We start from the raw sequence: 6,429 nt of genomic DNA on the forward strand, positions 1-6,429 counted from the left end.
TTATTATTTTCATGTCATGGGGAGATTAAGAAAGATAGCTTGTATAACTTGAAGTTATGAGCAAGTTGTAATCATGGATTCATAGTCTTGTCCTTTCACTGTAAGCCCAGTATTCCCTTTATAAATTTTCATGATGCATGACATTGTCTTAAAAGAAATACCCCCCAGTGCACTTCTGACAAGATGTCCAGAGTTCTTCAGTCCATTTCTGCAACCCAGGAGTCAAAGGTGTGTTGCTAGAGCATACCCTTGTCAGGTTTATGCAGGAGAGGGAGGGTAAAGCCTTCTTCAGTGGGGTGAGGTAGGATTCTTTAATGCTTTTCTCCACAGAGAACATGTTACTTCACTCTGCAGAATAAGGACAGAAGAACTCAGCTGATTGGTCTTCATTCAGTAATAAGATGGGTGGATTCCCAGTGTTAATGGCAGCCTAAGTGTGGTGGAGCCAGAGCCATTGGTATAGCCAGAAATGTGGGCATGGCTCTCTGAGTCTGCTCCTCAGGACAGTCTCAAAAGGAGAGCTGCAGGATAAAAAGCAAGGGGGCACACAGCAAATGCCAGAGGCCTATAAAAGGAATCGACAGCCCTACAGATGGGTGAGCTCTCCTTTTATAAACTGTTCTCTGAACTAAGGCTGGCCGTTGACTTAGTTTGCCTTTGGAGTCATATCACATCACAAAAGGCAGATCTGTCAATTCACCATTTATGGACTAAGGATCCAGTCCATACATTAGCATTATTTTTAATTTAAAACCATTCAGAAGGCAGAATGTGTAAGAGGTATAACTTATTCGTTTTTCAGCACTGCAAATTCAGTACCTGTCATGTATCATGTTTGCAAATGTCAGCATGGTATTAGCTTCTGTCCATCAACCACAGCAGATTGGACATTTTTCTACTCAGTTTTCACTTTTACTCTTCATTTTGGTTTTCTAACTCTCTGGTATCAACAGTAATTTTAATCTTCTAAACAGAGCATTTACTGTTATATCACAACATTCTTCAGAATCATTCTGGCAGAGATTTAAATTATTTTAAAAATATTTGTGTATGAAAAGATTGCTTTACATCAATATTCTTAAATATTTGCAATTAAACAACAAAATCCCCTTCCTTCAAAATTTGAACTTTACCCTTAATTCATTCTCTCAATCTCTCTCAATCTCTCAATACCCCCCCCTCTCTCTCTCTCTCTGTGTGTGTGTGTGTGTGTGTGTGTGTGTGTGTGTGTGTGTGTGTGTCATTCTTTAGGTACCACATACATTGTCCTGTTTTGTTTGACATAGGATTCCTCATAGGCCTGGAGCTCATTCATTAGGTTATGCTGGCTGGCCAGGAAAGCATTAGTACAAACCACCATGGTTGAATTTTTTACACAGGTTCTAGGGATAAAATTCAGGTCCTCATACTTATAAGGCAAGCACTTTACTCACTGTGCTGTCTTCCCAGCTCTTATTCTCAATTTTTTTTGTAGAAGTATAGATGTTGGTGATTGTGTGTGTGTGTGTGTGTGTGTGTGCCTGCATGTGTGTACAAATAAATCATAAAGCATTAGATCCCCTAATTCCACACAGAAAAAGGACAGTGTCTTAAATACATAACCTTTATCTGCTTTCCGACCACAACTTTCTCAACTCAACATTGTTTTCCAAACCAACCCTGCATGACCTAAGCTTTTTTAGCTCAGTAGAGGAATCCTTCATACCCAATAAAAATCTGGCTATCAGCATTTCACCCTGATTTTATATTTTCCAAGCCAAAACTTAAATAGGCATGGTTTTTTTTTTTACCCCAGGGATCACTTTAGAGTCATGGAGGGCCACCTTTTAGGAGCTTCCAGCCTTAGAGGCTTAATGTCTTCCAAGAGCACTGCTTATATTTTATTTAACTTTTATTGATTCTCTGTGAATTTTATACGATGCACCTTAGTCCTACTCATCTCCCATCCCTTCATACCCACCATCTGCTCTTGTGACCTCTCCCCACCAAAAGAAAAAAAATCTCATTTTATTTCTCTCTAGCATCTTCAAAAGCCTCTGCCAACACCTTCAGAATGACAGCAATGGCTTCACTGCAGCTTTTGCAAATTAACACCTACCTTTACAGATAACATGATACCTCACTTGTACTTTTCCTCCCAAGTCCTATAATTTGTCATCATCCTAAGTAGTAAATGATGTTGGGAAGTTGAGAGCCACCTCAATATTATGATGTCATCAATCTTCCTTATATCAGTGATGGAGTTCTCCCCCTGGTTTAGGGAATGCACATGCAGAAAATCACACCATCTAAAGTCACAAGTATTTTTTTTTAGATATCAAGGGTCCTGTACACATTTCTTATTTACTCCTCATTAACAGTACTCATATTTCCTCCCCATTCACACTATTCATATTTCCTCCTATTCACACTATTCAAATCCTCTCCTGTTCACACTATTCATATTTCCTCCCATTCACACTATTCATATTTCCTCCCATTCACACTATTCACATTTCCTCCCATTCACACTATTCACATTTCCTCCCATTCACACTATTCATATTTCCTCCTAGTCACACTATTCACATTTCCTCCCATTCATACTATTCCTATTTCCTCCCATTCACACTATTCATATTTCCTCCTATTCACACTATTCACATTTCCTCCCATTCACACTATTCATATTTCCTCCTATTCACACTATTCGCATTTCCTCCCATTCACACTACTCGCATTTCCTCCCATTCACACTACTCACATTTCCTCCCATTCACACTATTCACATTTCCTCCTATTCACACTATTCAGATTTCCTCCCATTCACACTATTCACATTTCCTCCTATTCACACTATCCAGTCTCCTCCTCACTATCCCTGCTCTCACTTACTGACCTACAATGCACATGGCCCTTGAGGACTATATGTGCCTCTTTCTTTACCGAAGTAATGGGTGAAAAGTTTCAAAGGCTTACTGTCTCAAACTATCAAATAAGAAACTATGACCTATGATATTCAAAGGATAATCATATATAATAGTTGCCTACAAACATTTTACAATTCAGTAGTGGAGATAATAAACTCATGTGTGGCCATTGCTACCTATTTCTTCTTCAAGGAAATGGAAGTAACTGTCTTAATTTATCTAAGTTAATATGATCTTTCTAGTCATCCATCTTGTTACCTTAACCTCTGTATGCACACAGGAAAATACTTGTGACTGATACACACACATATCTAAGTATATATGTACATACATGTGTGTGTATGTATGTATGTATGTATGTATGTGTTTCCCATTACAGTCCTCTGCACATTCCTGGTGGTCAAAATAGTATTAAAAATAGCTTGACTAATATGCTTGAGGAAGCCCTGCTCTTCCTGGAAAATAACGACTCCAGCTCGGGCACCTGAGTCGCCTAGACTACGAAACCCGCTGGGAAATCCTGCCTGCCACGCCAGCTGCCGCCCGTGTACAATGTGCTTGGTGGAGCTGGAGGTGAGGTTGAGGTGCCAGGAGAAACTTTTGCACAATGAAAAATTCATTTGCAAATTGCCCAACAAAGGTAAAGAGATCACAGACACCACTGCCTCCCTGAACGTGAAGAGGTTGGAGGGAGACATGAACTCTTGAACCCTGTTAGTGTAGACTGTAAACTAAGGCAAAGAGCAGCCGCAAGAGCTGACACTGACGCGGACAAGGCCCAGAATTCTGACCTGATGCTTGAACCTTCGCCATTAGTTCCTGGATGTTCCTCTGCAGACATTAAATCCTCTAAAGCAAGCTCCGAAACCCCGGGCCCTGCACATCTCACTCACAGAGGGAATGAGGAGACTTTGGACGCTGCTGTCCATTGAACACAGGCCCAGCATCCAGCAGCAGAGCCAGGGCACGCTTGCCTGAAGTGAACCAACATCCTCCCCAGCGCCCTGTTCCAGGTCAAACGGAAGACATTTCCAGCAGCACTGACAGTCTGTTTATCACTAATTTGCAGAAGAGCACAATCGCAGACCAGCCTGAGAAGAGAGCACCAGCGCGGACAACCTTCCAGGCCTCAGAGCGAGACTCCAGAGAAGCCGCAGACACGGAAGTGCAAGAAACGCGAGTCCGAAACCCAGTGCCCCCTCCTCATAAGTTTAAGACCGATGTGGTGTTGTTACCCACACAGGAGTGACTCACCAAGGCCTTGTCAGAGGGGTGAGTCTCGTGCTTCCTCCGAAGAGCAGCAACGCAGACACAGAGGCAAGGCTAGGCAGCATCTTGATGACGCCACAGAAGTATGCCTGCCTACTTCCGCTCCACCACCTACCTGCACAGCTGCTCTCTATAGAAGAGTCCCTGGCCCTGCAGAAAGAGCAAAAGCAGCCAGGTGTGGTGGCGCATACCTTTAATCCCAGCATTTGGGAGGCAGAGGCAGGCAGGTCAACAGCCTGATCTACAGAGTGAGTCCAGGAAGCCAAGATAACATAGAGAAACTCTGTCTTTAAAAAAAAAAAAAAAAAACAGCAGAAGCAGAATTCTGAGGAAATGCAGGCAAAACTCGCAGCACAGAAACTAGCCGAGAGACTGAATGTTAAGATGCAGAACTACAATCCAGAAAGAGAGTCTTCAGGGAGAGACCGAGAAGTGAGGGACAAGATGATGCTCAGTCCTCGGATAAATGCTAAAGATGAGTGCTGCGGGACCTCGAAAGCTGACTGTTGAGCTGTTATTGCCCGCATATCAAACTCCTAACAAGGATCAAGATCAGTGTCAGACCTTGTTGAAGGACAGCGTTTTTTAAAGTTACACAAAAGTAGCTACAGACTAAGAGCCCAGTTTGTCTTTCAGAAGATGATCTTCATGTGCTTGACCAGTTGAATATTTGAACATCGTGTTTGACCATATTGTATTACAGTTTTGCAGTATGCCGTGCATTGGTCTGATAGTTTAGTGTGGCAGAGCACACTTTTCTTTAAGATAACTGCTTTTTCCTTATACCTACTCTGATCAAATAGCATTGCTTACATCCCTTCAGGTGAAATCCTTTCTTATCCCAGGCACCTACAGTGAATTAGGAAGACCTGGTCCCCTGTGTTGAGATGAAGGGAGCAGACTAAAGAGCTATGCACATGGTTGCATGGAGCTCCTGAAGTGCTGGGTGTGAAGGACCGTTTAAGACTCTCAGAAATGTAACAAAAATGTATATTTGCTGCTGCTGTCATGGGGTGATGGCTGTCTTCCTGAGATGAGGATAACGAGCCCTTTGACGAGGTGTTGGATGGGGGAGGGTCTGCCCTGGTTTGATGAATGTTCTTGGCTTCCCCGTGGCTCGAACTCATTGCTGTCTTGGGTGGGTAGGTCGCTGTACTAGATGCTTAGGTTTGCTAAGGAAACTGGTGTTTTTCTCAGAGTTGCAGTTGCATTGTCAGTACATTGCTCCTTTGCTTTTGAAACCCAAAGAGGCGTTTATAGGCTACAGAAACCTCATTCTCATGTATGTACACATTTGTGTTGTTTAAAATGATTATATAATCGTTTCCAGAAAAGATAGCAATATGTTATCAAAAAAGCCTTTTGCTTATTATGTGGAACTTGTAAAGGAGAAATAAAATACAAATCAGAGTTTTAAAAAAAAACTTGACTATAATAAAGGTCTTTAAGGAAGAAATCTTTCCTATTATGAAATCGTCAAGAAATTCCCTAATGCTTGCTTTGTGTAACATACCAACCACATAATTATCTCGTGTGTGTGTGTGTGTGTGTGTGTGTGTGTGTGTGTGTGTGTAGCAAAAACAGAAAGATCTAAATATAGGCCCAGTAATCAAATAGTTGTTTAAATTCAATGTGTGCATTTGTCCTAGTTTCCTTTCTTTAAGCTGTGACAATATACTATGACAGAACTAACTTAGGGGAGGAAGAATTTGTTAGTTTACAAGTCTAGGTTATAGCAAAGCACTGGGCGAAAGTGCCAGTGGCAGGAACTTGAAGCCACTAGTCTCCTCTATAATCAAGAGCAGAGAGAGATGAACGTATGAGCACGTTGTTCAGCTAGTTTTCTGCATTCTTATCCTGTTAGTGCATACAGAATGTTGTCACTCACAGTGAGCAGGTCTTCTGCATTTAGTTAACTAAATCAAGATAATCCCCCAGAACCACACCCCTGGCCTAAGCTGATCTAGGCAACGCCTGGTAAAGACTCCCTTCCCAGGGAATTCCAGATTGTGTCAAGCGGACGGTTAAAAGTGACCTTTACCGAGTTCAGTTGAAATGAATCCAATTAATTGTTGCTTCTCTTCATTTGGTAGGGCTGACAAAGATATTTTCGAATGTGGGAAAAAGTAAACAAGTAAAAAAACGACGCCCATAACTCCCTATCAAGAGGTGACGAGACATCTCGGTCAGTACCCCTCTTGCCATAGAAGCTTGAGGACAGAAGACTCATTCTCCACCCTCAGATAAAAAC

General features: G+C 42.0%; 1 pseudogene across 1 annotated transcript; it reads left to right on the forward strand.

Annotated features, from left to right (window-relative positions):
* The first annotated feature begins 3,278 nt into the window (after positions 1-3,278).
* Positions 3,279-4,651, forward strand: LOC311596366 (DNA-directed RNA polymerase II subunit GRINL1A-like; annotated as a pseudogene). Its single transcript has 2 exons — positions 3,279-4,349; positions 4,500-4,651. The product of its transcript is annotated as a DNA-directed RNA polymerase II subunit GRINL1A-like (transcript).
* The last annotated feature ends 1,778 nt before the right edge of the window (positions 4,652-6,429 follow it).

The sequence above is a fragment of the Acomys minous genome (genome assembly GCF_964271855.1).
Source record: "Acomys minous genome assembly, chromosome: 4".
NCBI classification, from domain to species: domain Eukaryota; kingdom Metazoa; phylum Chordata; class Mammalia; order Rodentia; family Muridae; genus Acomys; species Acomys minous.